The sequence below is a fragment of the Lepeophtheirus salmonis genome, chromosome 2 (assembly GCF_016086655.4).
Source record: "Lepeophtheirus salmonis chromosome 2, UVic_Lsal_1.4, whole genome shotgun sequence".
Lineage (NCBI taxonomy): Eukaryota > Metazoa > Arthropoda > Copepoda > Siphonostomatoida > Caligidae > Lepeophtheirus > Lepeophtheirus salmonis.
This window is the reverse complement of record NC_052132.2, coordinates 77,776-105,511: the sequence shown is the minus strand read 5'-3', so window position 1 is coordinate 105,511 and position 27,736 is coordinate 77,776. Positions and strand designations below refer to the sequence as shown.

At 32.4% G+C, this 27,736-nt stretch overlaps 1 protein-coding gene across 1 annotated transcript in view; it reads left to right on the top strand.

The window, feature by feature from the left end:
- Nucleotides 1-4,727: 4,727 nt before the first annotated feature.
- LOC121132258 (uncharacterized) overlaps nucleotides 4,728-27,736 on the top strand; it is an 88,422-nt gene continuing 65,413 nt past the window's right edge. The window contains exons 1-2 of the mRNA XM_040727625.2: nucleotides 4,728-4,792; nucleotides 4,842-4,988. The gene's annotated coding sequence lies outside the window, so the exon portion shown is untranslated. The remainder of the gene's footprint in view (nucleotides 4,793-4,841; nucleotides 4,989-27,736) is intronic.

Here is a 27,736-nt window from a genome sequence, read left to right as displayed (position 1 = left end):
TGACGTTGATTGATCACGTTAGATTGTTCTATAGAACAACTTTTCTGCCGATTCGGACGGGTCCGTAGGTTTGAGGATGGCAAAGGACTAGACGTCTAAACTTTGGGACCACTAGATCCATATTAGGGTGGAGCTTATTATTTAAATGTTCGAAATATGAAGTCCTTATGTCTCAGAATGTTTCTTTTTGTCTTGATATATCATTGGCTGATTTAAAACCATTTAAAAAAAAAAAGGATGTAGGTAGTGACTTATAATTCTTATGACAACTTCAACACCCAAAAAAGTACACAACTATTTATTTCTCGAAACATATTTTTACACCATTGAAATCACCGTAAAATTTCGTTCTAAAAGCGATGGTGCTCTATCCTGCTGGAATCAGTAAAACTCTTCCCAGTGCTATTCTTGTATCCACAGAGTTACTTGTGACTGTAACATGTCCACATAGACACGTAGATTGACCCTCACCCCCCCCCAGGAAAAAGATCCAAGGTATCAATAAGGCTGGCTTTTGGCTCCTGAACGCGCTGCACTTATTCATGGGATTGTCCACGATACTCTGACCCAGAACCGGGTCTTTGTGGATGTTGTAAGAAATCTGCACGGTGAAGATCTTCTCATCAGTCCAAATGATTTAAACGTGCGTACAAGAATTGGCGAATATCAAAAGCCTATTAAAATGGGTCAAGATCTTGGCCATTATGGGCTCCCAGTAAAGATGCCGGTTTTATATACGATACGGGTTCCTCCTCAGGACCTCTCTGAACATTCTATGGATGCTTTCTCGAGAACCAACAGCCTGATGAGCCATCTTTCTCATGGAGCGCTTCAATTTACGGTTGATCTTCGAATTTGTTGATCAACCAACATGGGTATTCACATGGACCTTGGGCGGCTACTCCTGGGCTTGACATCGACGATCTCGGTCTTCTTGAAACTGTTGATCATGTAATGGACCGATAATTTGGATATATTGAGGTCTTCGAGGGCCTTGGTAATAACCTTAAAGCTCCCCTTCCAAATGAAGCGAAATGATGGTGGAGATCGGGTGCATGATATCGTCGTTAGAGGATCAAGTACACGTTTTACAAAAAGTTTGTTTAACAACAAACAAAGATAGAGGTTACGTGAATTATATACAATAAACAAAATAAAAAAATATTCACCCATCTTAAAAAAATATTATGTTAAATTTGCAGGCCTAAGAGTGACAAATCACTCTGTGGGTAATTTTGCCTCGGGGAAATTTAGCCAAACGACATATTCGCCGCCGATTTATGTTTATACATTATCGGCTCGAACCTTAGTGTTGTATCCCGACCAGGAAAATAATATTACTAACATGATTTAATTATCATTTATTAACGAGGGATTAATGAATTTGATAGTCAGCCCTGTTCTTCTCTTATTTTGAACTGTATACATTTTTTGGGGGATTTTATATATTATTCAAAAATTTATGCGTTGCTTCAAATACCACGTAATGCTAATATAAGATTACTACTACTACAAATATTATGTAGCTATATAATTGTACAAAGTTCATTAAAGTTGACCAAGAGGAATTTTTCATTAAAAATGATCTGTTTTCAATACAACAGGTTGCGTGATTGGAGCATATGCTTCTCCAGATAATATTAGAACTGCATGGATATTTCTTTTTTAATATTATCTATTAATTATTTAATCATTACTTTCCTTTCTTGATCTTATCCTCGCTTTATAATTAATCTGATCAAGATATAACAGTTAAGTTCGAACCGATCCTTAAAAAAGACAGCGAAAATGTCACGCGGTAAAAAGTGTAGGCCATCAAATTACCTGTCACGGATAAGTGTAGCTACATAAACTCTTGTATTCCATCTATACGTCTGTACTTCCGCCGTTCACACCAAAGAGTACATGTTTGGATGACATTGACACTGGTTTTTTATTACATTTCTTTAAGGGAAATGCATATCAAACTAATTTTTATAATATACTAATGAATTGTTAGGCTGGGATAGGAACATTATGATACAAATTGTAACTTGTACAAAATCACAACTTGGACGTAACATATATGAGAAAAAACATTATAAAATTGAGGAACAGGAAGAGTTGAGATACATACAGTTTTTTGAGAAAAAATCCATTTCAATTGTGTACATTTTTAACAAATATTTGTTACAATTACTTTTAAATTATTGACATCTGTTTCCCTAAATAATATATTCATAAATACAAATGACTGTAACAATAAGATGATATCATTTCTACAAATATTGTTTAATATTTTCCGTATTAATCTATAGTAAATATGTTTACATATTTAATGTAGATTTTATCTATATGAAACTTTTTATTCATTAGTTGTATACAAACAGAAGAGATAAATTTTCGTGTATGAATGGAATAGTAAATTATTACAATCTTCCTTTACAAAGAAATATTAAAAAAAAAAGGTTTGGTATGAAACTAACAAGAATTTGCATATAATATTTTTTTGTGAAAAAAAATATTTTGCCTTATTATAGTATAATTACATTTTCTCTCGGAATTATGCATTCATTCAATGCGTTCTGCCATTTATGTACATATAAAATTACACTGCATTTCATTTTCAGCTGTCAATTTTTCTCCCCTCCCCCCTTTCCCCTTGCAGAACTCTCATATTTACCCAAATTTAACACATACACGAAACACGCGCTATTTCTCACGCACATGGATAGTAAAATCAATCATGATAGTATAACTTATAAACATTATAAAGACCTGAAAATAAGCTGCAGGTGCCGTTTAATACTTTATTAAAATTCAAAAAGTATTTTGTTTTTTGTTAAATTGTTCTTCATTTTTTAGAACTTTTTTTAAACCTCAGATCCAGTTTTTATAATACCTTTTTTAAGTTCAAAATATTGTAAAATTGGTATTAAAAACATTTGAATTGTATTCATTGATATCCAAAGATGGAGATGGTTGGAAAATAATAGGTTGGGAGAAAAATTATTTTTGTAATTCCCACTCTTTTTTTAACTCAGTATATCTTGTTTATTATTGGTCGAATCGGATCGTCCGATAAAGCCTTGTTAAGGTGTGAGTGTATAATACCAACGCTTTTTGGACAGTATTGCGCTTGGACTGTTCAGTCGTGAATTATCGTGCGTGAAGTATGGAGGTGTAAAAGGAAGAAATAAATCATATTTTAAATTTTTACTACCTGAAATGGAAAACTTAGTCGAGAGCGACAAGAAAAATTTTCAGTCATTGTTGCACAACAGTGGTTTGAGTGATTTCGTTCTGGTGTAGTGGACTTTCAAAGAACTAGCAGGCTTGCCGTTGAAAATGTTGATAAAACCACAGAAAATATCGAGATAGACCGCCATGTTAGCAGTCTTAGCATCCTCCAGGAGCTCAATATCGATCATAAAACCATTTGAACCATTTTTAGAAGGCCAGATACACAAAAAAAACTCGAATAGGAGACTAGTTGTATTTCATCAGGACAGTACCAGGTCGTACACATCTTTGATGAGGCACAAGAAGCTCTGGGAGATCAGATGGGAAGTTCTTATGCATCCACTACATTTTGAACCTGGCACCATGTGACTACCACCTGTTTTTGTCTATGGGCAATGCACTTGGGGTACAAATTTTGCCTTAATAGAGGCCTGTGAAAATTGGATGTCAGAGTTTTTTAGCAATTGGGACAAGGGCTTCTACGAAAAGGTCATTATGAAGTTGAATTCTCGTTGGCAACAGGTTATCATACAGAACTTGTCAAACTTGGTTTAAATCCGAAAATTGTAACACTTCTTATAATGCAAAAAATACGAAATTACTTCTTCCCCAATCTAATATAAGATATTGATTTTATAAGATTGTAATGCAAAGGAAAACTATGAAACTCTTTTCATTCTATTTCTTGACTCTTTGATGTTGAAAATCTTGGGTAATAATGAAACGTTTGCCATGGTCTAAAAAGTTTTTCCAGAATATCAAAATCCCTTTTCACGACTTTTTACCTCCGCCAATGAAGTTTAACGGAGGCTATGTTTTGCCTCTTTTTGTTTGTTAGACGCCAGAATTACAGTAAACATTATTCTTCGATTGTGACCAAACTTAGAACAAGGACTAAATATGGTCACAGTAAAAGGCCATAAAATTTAGAGAGGTCAAGCTTAAGGTAACACATAACGTAAACATGACTATTACGTTGGAACAAATTGAGATATATGACTCAATTTGATTTCAGGTGTAGATTTTGCAGTCTGCCGAGTGCCCATTTTTTTTCTTCTTATTATAAATAGATATATTTCATAGCATAAATGATAATGAACATTACTTATTACACCATAATTGTTACTATCTATATCGTGAATGAGTGTGCATTAAAATCAGAATCTGATAGTATCTGCCAATGTAAATTCCCATTTGAATGATGTTACGTAAATAAATATCACGAGGAATTTATTTCAAAAAATCTAGAGAGCCCTGTTATTAAATAATAATACCGTAGTTGGAGGGATGAATTGGCTAACCACAAACTGATTTTGAACTTTTTTTCAGTTTCTTTTCGGAAGAAAGGTTCTTATATACAATTAAAGTAACTTGTGTATAATGTTTAAAAAATCACATAAAAAGCAGTGTTTCTATGTTTACCAATAATTCAAAATTGATTGACAACGATCTCTAAGGAGAAATAAACAAATAAACACCATACAATACAGAAAATAAAATTAATCAGTCGATTGACGTATAATGAAAATGTATATGGAAAAAATTATATATCTATCTCTGTTGCTCATCGGTAAATATATAATATATCTCATAACTTTACTTAATGTAAATATATTTAGGTCGTTTGAGTCAATCAGCAGGGAAATGCAGATGTCCTGGACAAGATGATGATCTCTTAAAGAAGGATCCAACTCTTCGATATAGGCTTTATTCGTTAAGAAGAGATCTTATGAAGGATCGAGGGTTTAAAAGTGTATCGTTTTATGGTAGAGTCTTTCTTTATATTATTAATAGTTTCTATATTATATTTTTGTTTGAAAAAGATGCTTATCAGAAAATGAAAAAAAAAAACCCTTCATATATATATTCATATTATGAGTGTTATATCTAGGTAATCTGTAGCATAATAAATAGCTAAGATGGTGGAGTAATTGTATACAATTTGTAGGCGCTAATTGCATATTAATGTACCGTATTGTCCATATATATATTTTAAGCTAAAGTATATAGATACATGTTAAAATGTACCCATTTTTGATTAACATTTCACTGCTCAACGTTAGTGTATAACTATAGTATGTATAAGTCGAGCTAGTTTACTTATATCAATAGGGTGGACCCTAAGTACTATAACAAATATTTAAATTTATATGACTCACAAAGGTTTCGAGATATCGTTGCCAAACATTTCGTGGTAAATAAGTGCTCAATTGTCAACAAAGTTTTTCATTAGCATTTTTTCTTTTTTTTCTTGTCCTTCATTATTTTTTGTGATGAGTTAGTAATTTCTGTTGAAGTTATATTGAACTTTCAAAATGATTGAGTTTTGGCCATATCGGATGCTATCGGATGCAAAAGCGACAGTCAATGATGGAAGGGGAGCCGTCAGCAGATCTTGTAAGGCACCCCGTGTCAAAATTGACAGTTTAGAGTAAGTAAACACCATCCTGATGAAATATCTTCTTCCATGGGCAAATTTCCACCTCAAACAAGGTACTTAGACCTTTCAACACTTTATGACTCCTTCTCATACGTCAAAAATGATGTAGGGGTGATACAAGACTCATCTTCCTAGCTTTTGGAGGAGTTACTTTTGGCATCCACTAAGTCCAGATTTCAACTCAATAGATTTCGAAATCCCTGATGATTTGTTACAGAGTTATAAAAATAAGTCCTTTTTGGACTCAGAGTAAAATTGGGGATCAAGATTGGAATAATTCTAACAAATGTCCTTGTTTATATCCTTTTCTCCTTCCTCTCTAGTCACAGCCGATTTTAGTTGATCAAATGAACCGTCATGAGTATTATTCTTTCTCTCCTCGAAAACATTCTTTAAATTGTCCGGAATACCATGTTGATTTTCGGTTTCTTTTTTTTAACATGATCATTCTGTAGTGGATTCTCATCATTGCTCACCGTCTCTCAATAGCACACACACTCGTGGTATTTGGTTGTCCACTATTCAAAAATAAAATAATACTAATGATAGCTCTGGAAAATCAATTGTTAGCATATCACTTTTCAGTTTCTTTTTGTAGCATACCGGCAAGTTATATTTTCTACAACTCAAATCGTAATGTTGACACTGTCCAACAGCAAAAATTGTACAAAAACAGTTTATGCTTAAATTAGTAGAGTTTGATCTCCGGATTCCAAATATGGCCCTTTTTTTATCTTTGCTAGAATCGCGGCCTTCAGAAAAAAGTTATACTTTTTTTTTTTGTATTTTTGGCTATTTTTAAGGTTTAAATCATTTTTAAGCGCTGGGTGTTAACGATAGAGATAAGTTATGGGAATATATTTAAAAACCTAAGGTTAACAAATTCTAAAACTAGTTTTAAAATGTATGTATCATGCTTATACCTCGAGTTATCATTGTTCAAAGTTGAAAACAGGTGGGTTTTTAATCAGGGGCTCATAGCTACAAGACGAATTGATTCAAAAAGTTTAAAAGTATCTCATTCGATAACTGAAAGTATTAACTATATTTTTTTATAAAAAGACCTTCCCCAAATAAGCTATATATCGTTGTCAATTTGAAATAAGGCCACGACAATATTTAAAGGATAAAACTCATTTTTGAATTAATCTCGTAAGAAAAGTCCATATATTTAGACTTCCCCAGCCGAAACCAAAACCAAGAGAAAGAAAGAAAGAAAGAGAAACGAAGTGCTAAAGGTTTGACATAAAATCCCGCTTGTCTTTTATGATGAAGATCATGAATTATGGATCGACTTTCGCCAATAGAAAAGAGTGCATTTGTGGGGATGAATCCCCGCTAAACCATCCCTGACCACTAGGATCTGATTTTTTTTATAATTTTCTCCGAGTATTCCCTTGAATGTCTACTTTCTGGAATCCCTCACTCTTTACGGGTCGTAAACGAGTCATCAGGTTTTCCATGGAGTTTAAAATAAGCATGCCTAGATCAAGTCATAATGTATGGATATCTAGATGAGTAATGTTCATAGTACAGAATAAAAAGTTAATTTAATCATCAGAATATTTGTTCTAGGATTTCCTTAATAGGCTTTACTTATCTTATACATCACCAGAGTCTCACGTATTGATGAATCAAATAATATATGTTTAGCCAATGACGAAAAAAGGTAATGACGTAATGTTTCATGGCATTGTGTTCGGAATGTGTTCAGTCTATATTCTATGAAATCAAGAATAAGGAGATCAAACTCTACTAAGTTGACCATATGCTGTTCTAGTGATTTAAAAAAAGTGTGTTTTTGTTGGACAGTGTTATGCATATGCATGTATACTGATAATAAGTTGATGCAACTGAAAAACAAAGTAAAGATAAATAAATAGAGCTTATGTTTACTCATGGATCAACAACAAAATTCAATGAAGTATTGCGTATGTACAACAAGTCAATAAAATATGTTGTTTTGACTTTTTAGAGCAATGAAAACACGTTCAATATCTCAAAAGTTACATGCCTACAAACATATGTACATAAAATAGTTTATATTTATAGTTAAGTTGTGCATTGAATAATGGAGCAATCATTTTTGTTATAAAAATAAAAAATGCACTTATAAGATTTATCAAACTTTTATTTTAAAAAATAAAATAAAAATATTTCTAGAAGTATTTTCTTATACACTCATATATGCAGAAAAAAGAAAAATGTTGTTTTGGATAAACAAGACGTCAAATATCAGCCAAAGACTTGATGCAAACAACATAAACATACATTTTTCAAATATCACTTCTTTTAAAAGAAAAAAAAAATTATAGGACCGAAGTTGCAAATTTTTTTGTTTTTACTCAAAACTTGAACTTTGAATCACCTATTTTTAACAGAGACTGAAAATTGTTTGCTTAGGTTACAGCTCAAGGGTCAATTTGGGTTTGGACTTTACTCCAGACTGCCACACCAAAAGCCCTATGACTATTCCATGGGGGGGTCATTTGGCAAGCAAAGAAGCTGTGCTAAACTTAACCAAAATTTTGATTACCTCAAGTCCTCTAGCTGTCAGGTTGCAGTGGATGGCCATGTCTGACCCCTTAATCAACAAGTACATCAGCTCCATTAGGCCCAAGTTATAGTCCATGGTCGCAGCTAAAGAAAATCATTAGAAAGATATATCGATAAAGAAGTCTGTGATAGAGCCTCAATGCTGTACTTCTTTTCATTCTCGCAAAAGTTTGCCCTAACTATTCCTGGTCTATTGGCCTTTTGACAATTTTGACACATATGCTTTATGTTATTCTTTAAATGACAAATTTGACAAATAATTTTTTAGACAAGACGACAACTTATCCTTCAAATTCAAATTTAGAGTTTTTCAAAACAGAGTAGTTTGAACGATATCAATTACTTTTTAAAACAGGAAATTGATTATATTTCTCTCAAAAATGATGACATTAATTTTTTTTTTTATGACTTCATTTATTGTGATAGCAATATAAATTCCACAAAAGTGTGGGGGGGGGGCAATAGCCCCTATGGCTTGCCACAATTCTTCAAATAGCCATACATCCCAATACAGGGTGTCCCGCTAATTGCAGTATTAGGGATCAAGATAAAACCCCGTTGTTAAGGTACTTTTTTAGTACTAAAATCCGTAAAATGGGATAAATTAATTTTCAAGGTCCATTTTTTTATATTTTTCCTTTGTTTTTTTAGTAAGGTTAGAACAATAAAAACATTTTCTTCGGCATAAATAAAAATAATATAAGACAGACAACATATTTGTTAAATGGTTTGTAGAATTTAATTTTAATCAGTTACTTACTTTATTTTAAATGCAGTCAATTAAATACTGTAAAATTTAGAGAATCAGAACTAAACCAATATTTATTCATCAACCTTTTTAATTGCAAGTTTGTTTAATAATTAATATCCCAAATCCAATACTTACAGTGTAGATAGTAATCAAAAACTCCTCCTCAACAGCTACAAAAATTCGTTTTTACCTTCATATATTGTTTGTTATTTATAATTTATTATTGTATATAAAAACCACCATATGATGCACTATTTTTTTTTTTTTTTTTTTTTGCTCTTTCTAAAAAGTTTGAGTATCTTATGCAAAGTCCGAAAATGTCATGAAGCAATTGATGAATGATATCAAAGGCCCAGTCCCAAGTACCCTCGATTGCCCTTGGTATCTTCAACTCGAACGCTCCATATCTTGCCACCGCCGAAATTAAAATAGTAAGAATGTCCTCGCAAACCACAGGTTCTCCTACAATTATATTCTTAGCTAGGCAACTCTTTACATTTAATAAAGCATTCCCTATCGACTTAGCTTCAGGTGTACATTCTTTCTTTTTTGATGACATGCCGAATCGAACTATTGCCGTTATTATATTAACTTTATTGTCCTCCAGGCCCTTCAAAGTTTAAACTAATAAATGATCTCAGAATATGTAATTGTAGACATTCCGAAAAAGCGTGTCTAATGGTAATGAATAATTTACCACAATCTTTACATGGAGTGTTGAAAAATAAAATTCCTGTGGCTATCTGAAATTGAGCTGTTAATTTTCATCCATCAGTAATTCGGAAAGTTGAAGACATAATCCTATGCATCCAATTACGAGATAGATTTAGTTCCCTAATCCATCCATCACACCTTGCCGATGCAGAGACCTCTTCTTAAATAGAAAAAATCATTCTCAAAGGCCAAGGAACGGGAACATTGTGTAGATTGGCGTGTCTAATGATAGAAAATTTAAACTTCCCTTCAAAAAATAACAGAGTGAACACCGATATCATGTGTTGTTATCTGATTTTCTGTAAGTGCATCCCATTCCAACGACACAGGGTCACTTAAATTCTTAAAAAAAAGGTTTCTTTCCAAGATTCTTATGAATTATATACACGGCCGTTCCACAATCGTAAGTGGGAGTCGCTTTCCAAAGAACCCGTTGTGTTGCAGCAAACACAGGGGAATTGTTGTAGATATATCCATTTATAAGATCAGTTCCAAGTATAACATATTCATAGTCCCACTCGATGTGATGTACTCGATTCTTCGTAATATCAACAAAAACTTTCGAATAAATTTTTGTGATTATGTCCACAAAAGATTTGAGCCCCCCCCAATCGATTTCTTTGTCTCTTTAAAGCAGAAATGTAATTCCGATGAAAAAGATTCTCTAACCAAAAATTTCCCTTCAAAATGGCATCCTCCGGCAATATTGGTAAAAGAGATAGCTTTATTTAAAATATTTAGAATAACAAAAGTGTTATAAAGGTCTTTTCTTTATTGAAGGTTAAAATTTGGCAATCGTTTTGATGCGATTATTGACTCTCGTTTTTAATTCCAGCCAAATTAATTCACTGCAATTTTTTTTTTAAATTCAATTTTTTACACAGCCTCTTTCCAGGAAAAAATACCTTTCAAGCTAAGTACTGGCTTTAAAATTGTTATGGGTGCTTGACTCCTTACAATGAATAAATAAAGAATAATGCTTTAAACAAAACATTTTTGAACGAAAAAAAGCCCTGGACTTTTCAGCCCATTATTAAATAATCTAATTTGTCAACTTAAGGACTCACATTTTTGTAATTCAATATTATAATGTATACTTACTTTTTATCTTTCGGAGCAGTCGAATCCGGGTCTAAGCTCCCTTAAATTATCCTTCGTTTATATTATAAAGAGTGGCCCACCCAACTTTTTTTTTTATATTGCTATAAAATAAAGACCAATAGATATTTTTCAATAATTTGTTTTTTTATTTGAAAGCCTCAATATTCCGGTTAATGATGAAACACCATTTTATTCATATGGCCACCGTGGGTGGCCTTACAGTAGCCCATTCTGTCGAACCAATTTTCCAAGACATTTTAGGTTGTGTGAGCTTCAATAGCTGCAATGGCGACTCCAATTTCGTGTTTCAAATCGTCAATCATCTCTGGATGGTTGGCGTAACATATATCCTGGACGGTTCCCCACAAAACATAGTCCAACGGAGTTGCCGTTTCGGCTTATGATGCGATTGTCGAAGACAGTGCGCAAAAGATCCACTATAACATTGGCTGTGTGGTACGTAGCGCCATCTTGTTGGAACCAAATGTAGTCAATGTCTTCCTTTTCTATTTGGGAAGCAAAAAATCTTCCAACATGACCTGATAGCGCTCACCATTGACCGTAACGGCAGCTCCTTGCTCGTTTTTTCGCTTTCGGCAACAGCAGCAATGTTTTCGATTGAACGCACTGGACGAACACGGGAACGCGTTGTTTTATCCATTAACGAATCAGTTTCGCGCACACACTTCACAAATTTATCCACAAACTGCATGGAAGGCGCTTTATTTCGAACGACGTAATTTGCTTGCAGTTTCGTTTGAAGACTCTCCATTTTGGAAGTAAGTCTTGGATATTTTCCAATTTTTTTCGAGCGTAAACTTAATCATTTCGTAAACCGAAAACCTTTTACAAAATATTAAACACAATGAGAATGTTACTACAGCTGTCAGACATCAAAAAAGTGGTAGTTTAAAATGCAACCGCTATATGGGCCACCCGCTAAAATGTTTCCTTTAAAGACAAGATATCGCGTCTCCCAAAAAAAAAAAAAAGAAGATATTTTTGAAAACAAAATTATCGTGTAAAATCCGTAGAGTGGTAAAACATAACACTCCTCTAAAAATATATTTTTAACCTCAAAATCATTTTTCATCTAATATCTCAAAATAAACATAATAAATTTAAAGCTATACTTATTACATAATCATTCAACCATAATATCAAAGATAATTAAAAAATAATAAACATTTAAACTAATAAAAATATTGATAGGATGGATCACGATTTAAAAAATTACACTAAAAATGTTAAATAAGTTTAATACATCAATTTTAACATTTTAATATTGCATTATTTTCTGTTAATCGCTCCTTTAATTCAGGAGACGCGTTGCCCATCTAGTTCTTTATAGCTATATATTTATTCTGTATTCCATTCTCGTCAATGCGTCCACATCATCGTTGATATTGATGTCTTGATCATCCTCTTTATCCCTTGATGTCTTGGCTTTTATTAGTTCTTTCCTTGTACATGACTGTCTATATTTTTGTTATCAAGGCTTCTATTTGAAACTTTTCTAATTGACTTGAGGCTGTTCAGACTAGCCAATCACCCTTCGTGATTCAGTAGTTATATTTTTTTTTAAACATCTCCTCCACTGTGTAAATAAATTGTGTCACAGACAGACATTGGAAGAAAAGTTTCTGAATTTTCAATCGCCTAGGCACATAATGTGTAGTATTTAGTCCCCACTCCTGATTGGTTAGTATAGAGTAAGGATGTAACCATTCAAAATTGGAACCACTTTTGTTGATATGAAGTACAAGGCAAGGGTTCCCCAATACTGCTTTAAGATCCCTGTTAAACCTAAAATTATCACACCACGGTCGTGCCCTTTATCAATTGATGCACCACTGTCGAACTGCTAAGCTTTTACCATTTCCAATACTCTCTAATTGTTTTTGAGTACAAAGTATTAACAAAAATGGAGTCCGTGGGTAGATGAATACCTTTTTATTATTTTATTTGTTCCGTCTCACCTTGAAATCGAGAATAACATTGTCAAATTGATACAAATTATTCATTATTTCCACAAAATAATATGTACTACATCATACAAGCTTTTTAATGACCAAGAAAAAAAGTCCTATGGCAGACGTTCTGAAGTTAAAACTGCCCCTGTCTCCCCTACCATAGAATGTCCGGCTATCCTTATTTTTAAATACTTTTTTTACTCATAAAGAATATAATTATAGTACTCAAAATTGAAAATATAATAATATTTATATATCTATATGATTTATGAATCTGTAAACCTTATGTCTGAGAGTCTTCTTAATATCTCTTTTTCCTTCTTTTTCGGTGTGACGTTACATAGAATATAATATGGACATTTGACTATAAATTCTTTAAAATCTTTCTTTTTTTAGCTCATAAATTCTTCAAACAAAGATATTTATAAAGTGTCAAAGGTATATTATTATTATTTTATGTGACAAAAATATATAAATATTTATATATATATATATATTTGGCTACAATCAGCCAGGCCTACCTTTCCAAGTATATCTAAATATAATTTTTTTTCAATATATTCATAAACGTTTATAAAATATTATATATACCGGGTGATCCATTGAAATCTAAACAATTACCAATTCAATCATTAATGAAGGTTGAATAATTATAATGAATTGATATATCAATCTATTAAAGCATAAACAATTAGTTACAAAAAAAAACAAATCTGAGCTCTCTAGCTTAGGTACAAGCCGAGAAAATGACACTTGAACGTGATCGACAAATTTCCATTCGCAAATTCCAAGCAGTTGGGCGTCTCTTTGACTATTGCCTACGCTGTCAGCAAGTCCGAAACGTTGGAAAGGAAGACACCTCTCTGAAAAGGCCAAACTGAACCCGGAGGAGTTAAATAACAGCTCAGGGCGATCCCTTCAAGTAAATGAGGAACCATACAAGAGATTTCGGGGTTTCACAACAGAATGCCTTTAGAGTTACCAAAAAAGTAGGGAGGAAAGAGTCTTGTGAATGTAGAGAGGCCACTTTTGACACAAGCAATTGAAGAAACCCATCTTCTCCATTGCAAGCCTGTTTTGAATAAATTATTAATGAGGTTTTCGACACGTTTGGCCCTCTGCAGCCCTGATCCCAACCCCCTCGACTACACCTTTTGGATGCATGTTAAGGGGAATGCCTACAGTTTCCGTCATCCAAACACCCAGCCCCTCAAAGTCAATGTAAGCCAATCCTGGTACGCCATGAAAGAGGACTACATCCACAGCGAGTACCACCCCTTCCAACAGAAGCAGGCATTGCCGCTAAGGACGGCTACATGATTGATTAAAAGAGCTCAGACAATCATTTATTGATAGTATTAATTTTTTTGATATTCTATTATTAATTAATAAATAATATATTTTTGAAGTTTAAAATTCATACGGACCACTCGGTACAATACGAGTATTTAACTTTTATAACTTTTTTTCAATAAACTGAAAAACGTTTATAAAATATTCTGTATATAGAAAAAAATCTATATGTATTTATTTCACATCATTCTATTTACCATTTTAGTTTTCAATATACGAGATACCACGAGTGCTCACCACTTTGAAAAGATTATTATCAGTAACGGATAAAGATCAAATAAGGTGAAATCCTTTTTCGTCATAATAAAATCATAATAAGTAGATATTGTGTATTCTATTGATCCTCCGTGATAAAATAAATTTCCCATCTTTTGTTAAGTCACGAACTGTAATGGAGTTTTGTAAGATGAATGTCGTATTATTTGATCAAAACTAACTTTGAGTTAATTAGATACAATTTTGACGCAGATACATACATATATAATGATGTAAATTATGTGTATTTTTTGGCTGTTCCGCTGTTTTGGAATTGGTATTCTGAAGATTTTTTTTTTTTTTCCGACACCTGTTGTTTTTATTATTTTGCTTCTCAGTGGTGAACTTATTTTCCAAATACATTCAATTTTGTTACAAACTTGATTGAACATTCGTGTGTGCTCATAAAAAGACAGAGACTAACATATAGGATTTACTGGGGAGTTATAATTGTAAATCCTTGTTGGACTCAGAGTAGAATTGATGATTGACATGGGAGTAATTCTTGGCAATTTTCTTTGTTTATATCATTCCCCCTCCTCCCTTGTCACAGCTGATTATAGTTGACCTCATTAAATCTTATGAAAACTAAGCTGCTCTCCTCAAAACATTTTTCAAATTGTCAGGGTTACCATGTTGACTTTCAGTTGTTGTTTTTTGACATGCCCAAAATACACACTATCATCATCAATATGTATATTTTAATAGAGGGTGGGGATTTTAAATCCAGAAAATTTCAGGATAATGTATATTACAATCTATTTCCCAAAATTACTTCAGGATTTCAATAATTTTTGTAGTTGTCCAAGGGGTTCAGATCTGGGTTGCTATAAAGGCACATTTCTTTGTCAAAACATAAAGATAAAAAAATGTTGGTTTTTCTGCAATAGATTCGACTCTTATAACCAATTTGCACAAACTGTACCAATTTAAAATTATATCATGACACAAGGATTTCTTGATATCAATTTTAAGCTCTCTAGCATCATTATCCATGGAACTTTATGCATTCTTGGGGGTGTGCCGACACGGAGGCACACAATAATGGCCGCACAGCATTCGTATTCGGAGAAGATCTCTGAGATGGTGTATTTTTCTTATTTCAACTGAATTTGATGAACACACTTTTATAAACACAGATCTCAGTGTTACCAAGATATATTAGGTATAAACTGATTTGGGATATCAAAATTCTACTCTGTTTATTTATATTAGAGAAATATAGTTTTTGTAAATGTTTCACAAATAAAAAAAAGTTTTTGTGGACAAATTTGTGTCTTTTGTATATGAATACAGTATGTCTTAATATAACTCAGACACTTTTTGAAGCAATCATAGCTTCATTTCATTTCATTTATTTACCATAAAACTTTTGAAGATGTTCTGTTGACTCAAGAGCTTTAATAATTGCCTTTAATGATTATTTGAGGTCAATAAACATCCAAGTCATTTTATAACAAATTTGCAAATTATTTACTCTTTGTTTTATATATAAAATATTTATTGTGGACCATGTAAAAAAAAATCTGTGAGCAACAGGTATATCGCCAGGAATACAGAGGATGTGCCCCATTTGTTGGATGCACTTAAAGTATGCTCAATTTCTTATGATGTTTGGAATAATTGCCATTATATTACCTAGAAAACATTTTTATATCAGTAGCAAAAATATTTTGCCACGGTATATTTTTCCAGTTCTCAAAAGCTCCTATGGGGCAAAAAATTGTGTAGGGAACAATAAACACTTAATACCACACATCAATAACAAATCAATCCTACTTAATCCTCCGTTAGTTAACAGGGGTATTTTCACCCAGAGATTTATAAAAAATCTTCTTTTTCTATGAAACTACATTTTACAGCCCATACTTTTTTAGTATACTACTGTAACATTAAATCATATTATATGCAGTTCCGTATTTATCTTGGTAATACCTTGCTTAGGATTTATTTGTATATTTAGCAAATTTTAGTCGAGGTTTAGTGAGTTTAATTTACTGTATTGCTTAATCGTTCCTTTGTTTTCCCTTTTTATTTGTAGATTTTTTTTTTTTACATTGTAGCCATGATTAAATATTAGGCTGGGAACAAAGTAATTTGGTATTTTCCGCTTTATTTCAATGCTTTATAAGAAGTTTTGCAATCATCCGGTTTCAACCAAATATACCTTGTTCTGTTTGCTAAATTGTTGTGAACGAGAATCCAACTTCATAATGCCTTTTTCGTAGAAGCCCTTGTCCCATTGGTAAAAAACTCGACAGCCAATTTTGACAGGCCTCTAATGAGGCCGAATTTGGCCCCCAGTGTCAGGTCCAAAATGTAGGGTGGATGCATAAGAACTTCCTATCCGAGCCAATAGACCTTCTTGTGTGTTATCAAAGATGTCTGCGGCCTGTCGTCGTCTTGATGAAACACGATTTTTCTCCTAATTACCAATTATTTTTGTATCAAGCTATCTTCAAATACTTCAAAACGGTTTGACTTTTGAAGATCAGCTCCTGGGCGATACTACGACTGCTAGGATGACGTTCTATCTCGAAATATTCTATGTTTTTACCGAAATTTTCGACAACAGGCCTTCCAGTGCATGGTGTATCATTCATTTCCACTACACTGTAATGAAATCCCTGGAACTACTATTGTGCAACACGACCCGAAAGAGGATTTGCCCCCATGCAATGTAAATTTTCTTGGTTTCTTTCAGAGATTTATTTCCTTTTAAATAGTAAAATATGACGAATTTCTTCCTTGGGTACCTACATACTCAACGTAGTATAATTCACGACTGAACTGGTCAAGAGCAATATTTTTAAAAGCGTCTGTAGTATACACTCACACCTTTACAACGGCTTATCGTATGATCTAATGTGACCAATAATAAACTAGATATACTTAGTTAAAAAATACTAAATTACTTTTTCCATAACTAATTATAATACACGCAACCTCCTCAAAACTCATCAGTACTAATTTGATTCCCAAAATTTGGATATAAATAATGAAAGTAATCATAATAAATGATAAATTATATCTTATTGAAACTCTGTACTCATATTATTAATATTATTTTAGAATATTGATTTTTAATGTCTAATATTCATACAAGTATTTGATACATTTAAGAGTGCAAAATGGATGGAATAATTTTTAAAATGATTCAATTTTTATACGACGTAATTATTATAACTCGAAATATGTACCATGTAACTAAATACTCATTATTTAAGGGGTATATTTTTCCCCAGTTCATTAACTGTGTCATAGAGATGACTTTTATTAACGGAGAGTTCAAATGAATATTAGGGGTCAGGGAATTTTGGTCATAGGGACTTTCTCCTCCGTCATCTCCAAACTAAAAGCCTTTCACTATTAGGTGTTGATTGCCCTTGACAAAAAGGCCTGGGCTACCCTTCACCAAATGATCACCAGCTTAAAGATATAGGCCTAACTCTCCGAATTGATCTTAAAGTTATTATACGAATGAATTATTTAAAGATTGTAGAGGTGTGTTGCTGAATCAGCTGTATTGCTGAATGTTGACTGAGTAACATCTCTAAATATTTAGCTTAACTTATTATTAATAAAAAGTATTGAAAAAGTTTTAACTTTTTTATATATATCATAAAAGCGTCCGAGGAAAACTGAATATTTGGTACTATCCTTCTGATCATAAAGAAAATGCCTACATTAGCAATATTTATTGCAGTATCATCGTGACATTGTTTTTTTTACATTAACGATTGACCAATAGGGTATTAGGAGGCTAAAAAAACATTCTAATCCCCAACAAATAAGTAAACAAGCTACCAATAAATAAAAATCCCTTATGTGATGTGGGTGTTTTTCAATCTTTGAGCTGCAAGACGATGCTACTATCCTTGGCTATAAAACCAACTAGGTACTTTAGGTAGTGAAGGGATATAGTCAGGAATTACTCCAATGTCGATCTTCAATTCTACTCTGAGTCCAATAGGGACTCCAATAGGTGGTTGACGGGCACAGAGGGGTTCCTGTCTGATCCTGGAGAATATATGAGGTCTTCCCCTATCTTCTAACACACGGCAACATTGTGAATCGCCTTCCCTGAGCCCCTGTCAGCTCCCAGATAGCCTTCTGAGACAATCCCGTGTGAAGAAGCGATTCGATCTCAATCCTCTTCTCGTACTGTGTGCTCACGGTGGTGACCAGAACAATATGTTTTTTTTTAAGAAATGGACAACTAATTATGTGTTCTATAGCATTGTTCTTCGGTACAATGTAAAAAAAATGAGCCTTAATCTCTTAAAATTTGTATAATATAGATGAGTAAATGATAAAGGTTGATCCTCTATATACAGAGTGGGATGTGTGTTTGTTTTTGTACCTCTGGCAACAGCTTGTATGTGATCTAATAAAACATTATGACGACTAAGCTGCTCTTCTCGTAAACCTTCTCTATGTTGTTAGTATTGCCACGTTAATTTTCGGGTTCTTTTACTTTTAAATATTTGTGGTACATGTTTTATCCGTCACTGCATATTAGTGTCATAAATGTTGATTAGCTGATCACAAATTAGCCCTTGCTGAGCTGTAAACAATTTCCTACTATTAGATGAAGAATAAAACTACAGTAAGAAATAATTGATAAACTACAAATCAACTGATTTTGATTCTTTTTTATACCTCTTTCTGGAGAAAAGGTTGATATAGATAGAATCATTTTGATTTTATTCATATAGCAATTTTAAATCAGCAGTTGCTTTGTGTTTAACATGAAATTATTTCCCAATGCTTTACAATGAGGCAAAATACAAAGCAAAAATCATTCAAGTTGTGTACAATGTACATATTGATCATAAACAATGACTAGGCAGTATGCTTTAGATTAAATATGTTTGTATTAATATCCATATTTGTATGAAAATTGTAAATACAAGGTAAATGATCCTAAATTCGTGGATATTTTAATAGATTTACAAAGAGTTTCTTCAATATCAATTTGTTAAATTGCTATTGTACGATTTAACAGTACCTAAATATTTAGATATTTTTAGAAACGTTAGAAATTCAGTGTCATATAATTTTTTTTAACCAGTACCCCGTCCTACTCTGCTTTAACAACAAACTTTGAGCCCCTTCTACAGCTGTACATGCCCAAGTTTGATGTTGTTTGTTTTGACGGCTAGCTAACCGTCAGTTTGACTTCAGTTAAAAAAATCGAGTCAATCAACGAATTATTTAGTCCACAATCGTGGAAAAGGCAAAGTGTTCTTATTGGGATCCGGACGAGGCAATGTTAGGATTGTAAACTTCAAAACCTGGACAAGTCCTGTATTTTAAGAGATAAGTTGAAACTGGAAAAGTTTGTTGGTCTGGAATTTTTTATTTTGACTTTGTTAGACCCAGTGTTTGGCCTCCAATGATAGTTTTTACATATGGGTAAAATTTCAGTCTTCAAAAGTACCTATTAATATTAAAAGATATATATTAACTGTGAATTTGAGTATTGCACGTTGTTTCATTAGATCAAATACAGGCAGTTGTGACGAAGAAAGAGATGGAAATTAACAAGGACATAAGCAATAATTACTCCGATGTCAACCTTCATTTCTACTCTGAGTCCAATAAGAACTATCAATTATAGTTTCGCAACAAAATCCTAAAGATTAATCTCCATCTCTTAGGAGCATCCTCCAATGTTTTATCAGGTTTCGTATAAAAATTTATAAGGCACCCCTTTAGTATCAGCTCTTGTAATTATATAATATTTTGTTAAATAATTATATTTTTTAAGCCCTGTCGTAAATTTGAACTTGAGAATAAATATTTCCAGTACTAGAAAATGTGACTTTTTAAATTTGACCACACTTTAAATCTGGGCAACAAACACGTACAAAAACTTTGTGTCATAGTTTTACAAGTAACTCCAAGCAATGTCAGGTACTTTGGTTGTGAGTGCCTCATACGTTTGAAGGGTTACATCATCGGCGAGTAATTTTTTCAAAATGTAATGACACTACAGATTGCGGTTAAAACCCCAATTTTAGTATAACAGGGCAATAAATGCATCAGTACCACGGTATAACTAAACAAGACTGCATTTTATTTTATTTTGTGATTATTTTTATCATTGAAATCCTATTGCAGAAACTTACTGAAAACTGGAAACTTGGAACTTACAGACTTGGAAGGAAAGAAGAAAAATCCCCTCTTATTCTTAAATTATAAATTTAACAAAAAACTTTATTAATCTTTTTCCAATACAAACATAATGACAAATTGATTCATTCTATTCGACCGTCATTGGTATCACAGATGGCAATACGCCTCTTGCAAAAAGAGTTGCTAGTGTTACAGATAAAGTCGGAGTCTCACTCTTCATCGAAAGAGGCATTCATGGCTTCAACGGACGAGTGACAGATGCAACAAACCCTTATCTCGATTATCAGCCAGAAAGAAAAGTCGAAATGATTGATTTTCTGGACTGGATAATGGCCACATTCTTGTGTCCCAAAAAGGGATGTTGTTAGACATAAAGATCTGAGTAATTTTTGCACTCTGAGTGGAGCATTATTTTGCTGAAAAAGACGTTGATGAAAGGGCATTTTTCCGGGAGCAGGCTGGCCTTGAAAATGTCGATGTAAATGACTCTCTGAGCCGTTAATCCTCCAATAACTAGATCGGGGTTGCCCATATACCGATGGGGATAGTAATGCCTACCGTCATGGTTGATGCCTTCCTCTCTATGATCTCGCTGTGATCTAGCCACTTTTTAACATTTCAAATTGTCTTACAAGCCATTCCCGTTAGCCTAACCACTTCTGTTGGAGGTTAACCCACACGAAGAAGAGTTGATAACCTAAGGCTTGAACCTTGCTGCGATTCAATTTCTCGTCCAAATTTAAAAAAATCAAAAAGCAGTTGGTATTTGAGATATATGGTTGCCTATAGAATTACAGACAGTTCTAATTTCCTCACAGTAAACCTCTCAAATCAATCTAATACATGTGTGTAAGTTTCTTGTTTCCACCTGGTAGATTGCTACTTAATTTTCTGGCCTAAAAAGAAAAACAATAGATCGTAAGCTCCATCTGTTGTATCCAATTGATAGCTTGTCATTTACAAGTATCAACTTAATAATAATAATAAAAACTTTATAATCGTTATGTTACTTACACGTGATTTCATTTTTTTATAATGATTTGAAACATTATTAATTAAATATTGTTCTTTTGATCATTTATCAGACTACACAGGATCCAACATAAACAAATCTTCTTTATAGCCAATTTTGTATGGAATTTCCTTTCGATGGCGTTCATACTGCTTCATTAAGATGCTTCAATCTACCTATAAGACAAATAAAGATTTTTTTTATTAGCTTATGCATAGCATGGATGTATTCTGACACAATCCCCGATTTTAGAAGACCTTCACGAAATTCGTCTTGGAGCAAACTCCGCCCTCACTTGAATTCGTTACAACACTTTTTCATTTTACTCTAGGTTTTGTACATGATCACCAATTAAGGTATTAATTTCATCGACGCACAGTTTCCTTGATAACCTCCATTCAAAGTTATGAAAAATGATTGCACAAAAGCTCCAAATCCATTATCCTTACCAGAAATAATATTTCGAATCCATATAAAATATACAATCACGTGTAAATAACAAAATGTTGCAATAAAGTTGATTCTCGTAAATACCAAGCTATAAACTGTATAAAACAAATGGAACTGACAAAGCATAGTTTCTTTGATGCCAGAAATACATGTAACAAATTTACGTATGAGCTCCGTATTAAATATGAAAATTAGTAACTTAATTTCATTGAAGAACCAAATCCAAAAACTCTTGTATCGATTGTCATTTAACTCTGTTCAGTTTTATTCATTTTTAGTAGAGTTTACGTAAGAAAAAAGGTTAATAGTCCATATTTCCGAAACAGTAAAGAGAAAAAAAATAAAAATTAATTAACATGCATTTTTTAGCAAATTTACCACGCGCCATATTCATAAATTGTCGTTTAGTTGCTAAACTGACATTTTTATTTAATTTTTTTTGCCGTAAGAAATAATTTATTTCTAATGAGATGTTTTTGAAAATATTATCATATATATAAAAGTCTATTAAAAATTCATGCCTTCCATAATCAATGAATATGTAAAGTCTTCAATAACGAAAATTATGCATGCACGTAGACATAAAATAAAAAATATCTAAAATTCAATATTTATCCAATTATAGTAATTGAAAAATGTGCAGCAAAACTAATTAAATAGACTTATGCTCAAAATTAAGTAAATAATACTTTTGTGACTCAGAGATTTGAGGTCAATGTTTCAGAGAAACAAGATATATTAGAGATCGAAAAAATAAGTTTGTTACAAGGGTTAAAATTCTCAATAATAAAACCCCTTTTTAAAATTAATGTTTTTAGAATTAGAATGATGTATTTCAACAAAAAATTATTGAGGGGCAGTTTCTGAATCTTTGTGATTTCCAAATATACATAATTTATGAATTGGGACACCTAAATTTATAAAACAAGATTGTACCCCTGGGTATTTATAATAACATCAACTTTTTCTCTTTCAATCTTATAGGATGTCCATTAAGAAAATAATGGCCTTTCATTATGTGGCAATTAGAACCAACTTAAGTATTCAGCGATTTAATACAATTTGACTAAATTGAGATCTATTCCTTTGCTAAACATCTTGCTAATTATTTTTAAAAAATAACATTGATTTAACTCAAGAGCCATCTAGCGTGGAAAAAATTATGTATGGATGTTTGAAAATATATACAGTGCTCCCTGATGTATATCCTATACATTTTTTTCTTCTTAGTAATAACTATGTATTTATATTTATGAAATCTCGCAGACGTTTTGATTGTAGAGTCGAGCGTGTGTATCGAAGGCGCATCCAGGTAGTGCTCTAGAGACTAAAGTACTCTTTGGCTCATCAGCCATAAATAGAGTTCAAAATTTTGGAATGAAAAACTACTGCTAAAAATTAGAGGAAGAAAAGAGGTTGTTGCGTGTGCTCTTTTTCTTTAATTATTAAATCGCTCGTCATGTTGTCCACTTCTCCCTCTGAAGTAAGCATTATTGCCAATATTTGTTGTAAATAATTTTAAAAACGTATAATAAAAAATGTAAATATAATTAAAATATTTTTAAAAAGTGGAGAGACCACTTTTGATACGAGTAATAAAAGAAACCCATCCCCTCCGTTGCAAGACTCTTATGAATTAATCTTTTGAACTCTTTTTTGACACTTTTGCCCCCATATAGACCTGATGCCAACCTCCTCGACTATACCTTTTGTACATGTCGAGGAGAAGGACTGATGTGTCTGTCAATCAAGCACCGAGACCCTCAAAGCCACTGTCAGTCAGAACGGGGATACCATGCTAGAAGACTACATACGCAGCGGTTGCTAGGCCTTTCACTGCAGCCTGGTAGCCAAAATTGCCGCTAAGGGCGCTATATTAATGATTAAGAGAGATTAGACACACATTTATATTTTGTCTGTTACGCTACGCCTAAAAACTCAAGGTAATCCCGAATACTTCCGCCAGTATATGGTAAATTAAACATCTACATACAACGTAGAGTAAAAGTATATTTTAGTCTCTTCTGGGAAGTATATAAAACTAACACCACCCCAGGGTAGGAATATATTTAAGTTAACATTTAGATCTTATAGAGATCTACAAAAAGTATATAGCAAATGTAGGAATAGGTATATATGCATGTATAATTATCCTTACGAGAAAAAATAAACCGAAATTTCATTGCTAATAGTCTATTTTACATATTGTAATAAAATATTTTTTTCCAAGTTTATCGAATTATCCAAACTTTTTCCACATGTGTTTGTAATTATCGTTTTAATATTATATGCACTTATATATTTTTAGAGTATTTTGATCATGCCATTACGACTTTAAATATGCATTAACTGCGAGATTTTTATTTGATTATAAAAGTTTTTATATCCATATTCTTTGTTTCATTAAGAAATTATTGAAATTAAACTTGTAAATATTTTATGGTAAGCCTGAAATGAACTCACCAACTGAGTAATTGGTTGTGTTTTTTTCAATTTATTGTATTAATTTAAAATATATAACCCTTTCAAATTCACAAAGACGTACATTCAACATTTTACTATTCGTCTATATTAAATCGAAGGATGTATTGCTCTCAAAACTTAAGTGTTTCGTCCTAAATCTTAAGAATGCATCCAAATTAGACGCCTTTACTTATTTCCTAAATATCCTTCATCTATTTCGGTTCTACATAATTTTACCGTAAACCTTTTCACCGCCGGTAATTTTTCCGCTTACATTTTTGCTGGTTGTTGATTCTAAGTGAAATCAATCAAAAAAATGACATTTTTCACAGCACCAACTTAGATTTTTTTTACCAATTTAGCACATATTTTAATATCAGTCAAATACTTTAAAGTACAAAATTTCAGCCTTTTTTATTCTCAGATTAATAATTTAGAGGCTTCTAATTTTTAACTTCGACTCCACTTACTTTATTTTTAAATTGCTGTTTTTTGAGTGTTTTTAAAGATATGAAATGCAAATGTGTGCGTAGGTAGAGCAAATTTATGAATATTGGGTCATTCAAAGCCAAATCAATCACTCAAAAATCTCAATCCACTGTATCTATTGTATATTTTGATGATATATTACAAATTAACATATAAAAATTAGAGTAAAATTAAAAATGGACATGTTTCATTTTATTCCAGGTCAAAACATCAACCTTGTGAGCTTATGCGTTAAAATTCAAATTCTTTGATTATACAATAACACACAACAAAAGAATAAAACAGTTATATATTATATGGTTTTTTAAATTAGATCAATATATCCAAAACATTCAAAATACAGCAATTTAAAAATAGGATAAAATTTTGGGTTTACGAGTTTTTAACTTATATTAAAATATATGCCAAATTTGAAAAAAATCGAAGATGGTGTTGTTTTTGAGTAATTGATTTGGTTTGGAATTACTCTACTGGTAATTTTGCATCGGAGAGATTTAGCTGCATGCCATATTCTTCGCCTTTTGTGCTTTTATATTATTGGTTCGAAGTGATAACTGTTGTATCTGGTAGTAGGTCAAAACGTCAACCGAGAAAATGTCAAGTGGACTAAACGTCGAACGGAAAAAACGTCGACCGGAAAATTACATTTCAAAATATGAAAAACTGTTTCTACGACATTTCACTCCAGATATTCCAGCACGAGATATTGAGCCCACCACCCCTACATAAACTAGAAGAAAGGAACCCTCATAAACCCATCTTTAAACTTCAAAATTTTGGGCTATTTCGGGTACCGCAGGGCCTCAACATGAGATGAAACCCGAAACAGTCTCATATTTTGGGGGCCCTTTCGGGTTTTAAATTGAGGTTGGGTAAATTTAAATAGTGGCGGGGAGTTTCAACCCATTTCGGGGCAAGGCCTTGAAATAAAAAAGTAAGTACTACGTCTACTACCGTAGATCGTGTTCCATTAAGACACTCTAAGGAAAGAGGCAACATACATATCAATAAAAGAAAAAAATTAACACATTGAATATTGATAGGAATAAAATTTTCTACTTGCACTATGAGCATCTTTTGAGTCGCGTCATTGATAGGTAAATCATGAAAATAAAGTTCCCAAATTTGTCATTAGTGGAGAAAGCAAATGCTGAGATTTTGTAGAATAAGATATTTCAGAGGGTCAATGCACTTGGACTGCAAAAGGAGGATATAAGGAGCTAGGCTTATGACAATACTAAGAGTATATTATCTAACATCAAGGGTTTGCAAGGAAGGATCAAGAGTGAAGTTGTAGAAGCAATGTACTCACCATATAATGCCCACAATTGGAATTTGGGGATTGCAAATGCCACCAAGGAGTAGCAAAATCTGAATTGCATCACAATGATGCATAAAATAGCCCTCTCCTTTAATTACTCTCCTAAGTGGTAGAGATATCCAGAAAAAGGAATTGATCTGCCGCCTAAAAATAAGAATAGTGTGAAGAATTGATTGTACTCTACCGGACGAGATGATGTCAAGAGATTTGAAGGGACTGAAAATTTGTCAGAGACTCTTGTAACTGTTTGTCAAACTATGGTCATGCCCTCATATATACTCGGACGATCAAAAGTTCAAATCTTTACTGGAGGGGGTACTCCAACTGGGAAAGTAAAACTATCTTCCGTGCACAGAGAATAGTTGCTTTCATCAGAACTTCGATAACTTTGCATCCCTTATATCTAAGAAACATTTTACAGCCGTTGAAGGGTATCAAAATGAAACTGCAAAGGAAAGTTCTGGATATTTTCTCTGGCTTGTCAAAAACGGCTAATGTGTTGGATGATGGCTTGAGAAAGATGAAAAGTGGAATGTTTGCGGCAAAATTACCGGTCACAATCTATCTCAATTATCTTGGTGGTATTGAAGAAAGCAAAATACGTGGCATGTAGGTAGAAGTTTATATATTAAACCTAATATTTTCTGCAAAATTTAAAACAATATGATGCATCTCTTGCCACCAATATCATAACATATTTATCACGGTGTTACCTCGCTAACACAAAAATACTCTATGTAATTTGTTGGCAGCTGTCAATTCCCTTTCTTCTTTGATACGTCATGGCTATTTCATAATTTATTATTTTTCATACATACATACAGGAGTAATAAGTTATTCTATACATATGCTCCGTTTCCAAAAGAACAGGATTACAATTCCTTGTAGTTCCTTTGTCGTTTATATAATATCTAAATAAGCCATTTTATTATTTATATGTAGAAATTTTGACTATTTCTTCATAGAATTAATAGAATAACTAATCGTAACTATTTTTTTAATCAAATCTTACTAAACAATATTATAATATACAGAATCGAATAAAATACTATATAGATTTTAATAATCTGTAATTTATTTTAAAAATGGTGAAAACATAATAGGACCGTGATAGTCTCTGAGTAAATAAGATATAAATAGCAGTTGGTATGATTAACTTATTTGGCTAACTACTAGATGATTTTGAGCCTCTTTTCTGTTTTTTTTTTTTAATGATGAAAGGTTGCATGAATACATGAAGATGACAATGTGTTATTGGAATGTAATATCAGTTTTAATGTTGGCGATTTCTTGTTTCAATTTACAATATAGAATGACAAAGTTACGATAGTATTATTCATCGAAATATTATTGTATATTGGTATAATTGAAGTTTTTTGTTTGTTTTTATATGCATAAATATAAGGTGTCTGGTCAGTAATTGTCTATTTGCTTGACTAAGGGGGTGTACTATCTCTTCTTGTCCATTTTACAAATGTATATTTATATTGTATGT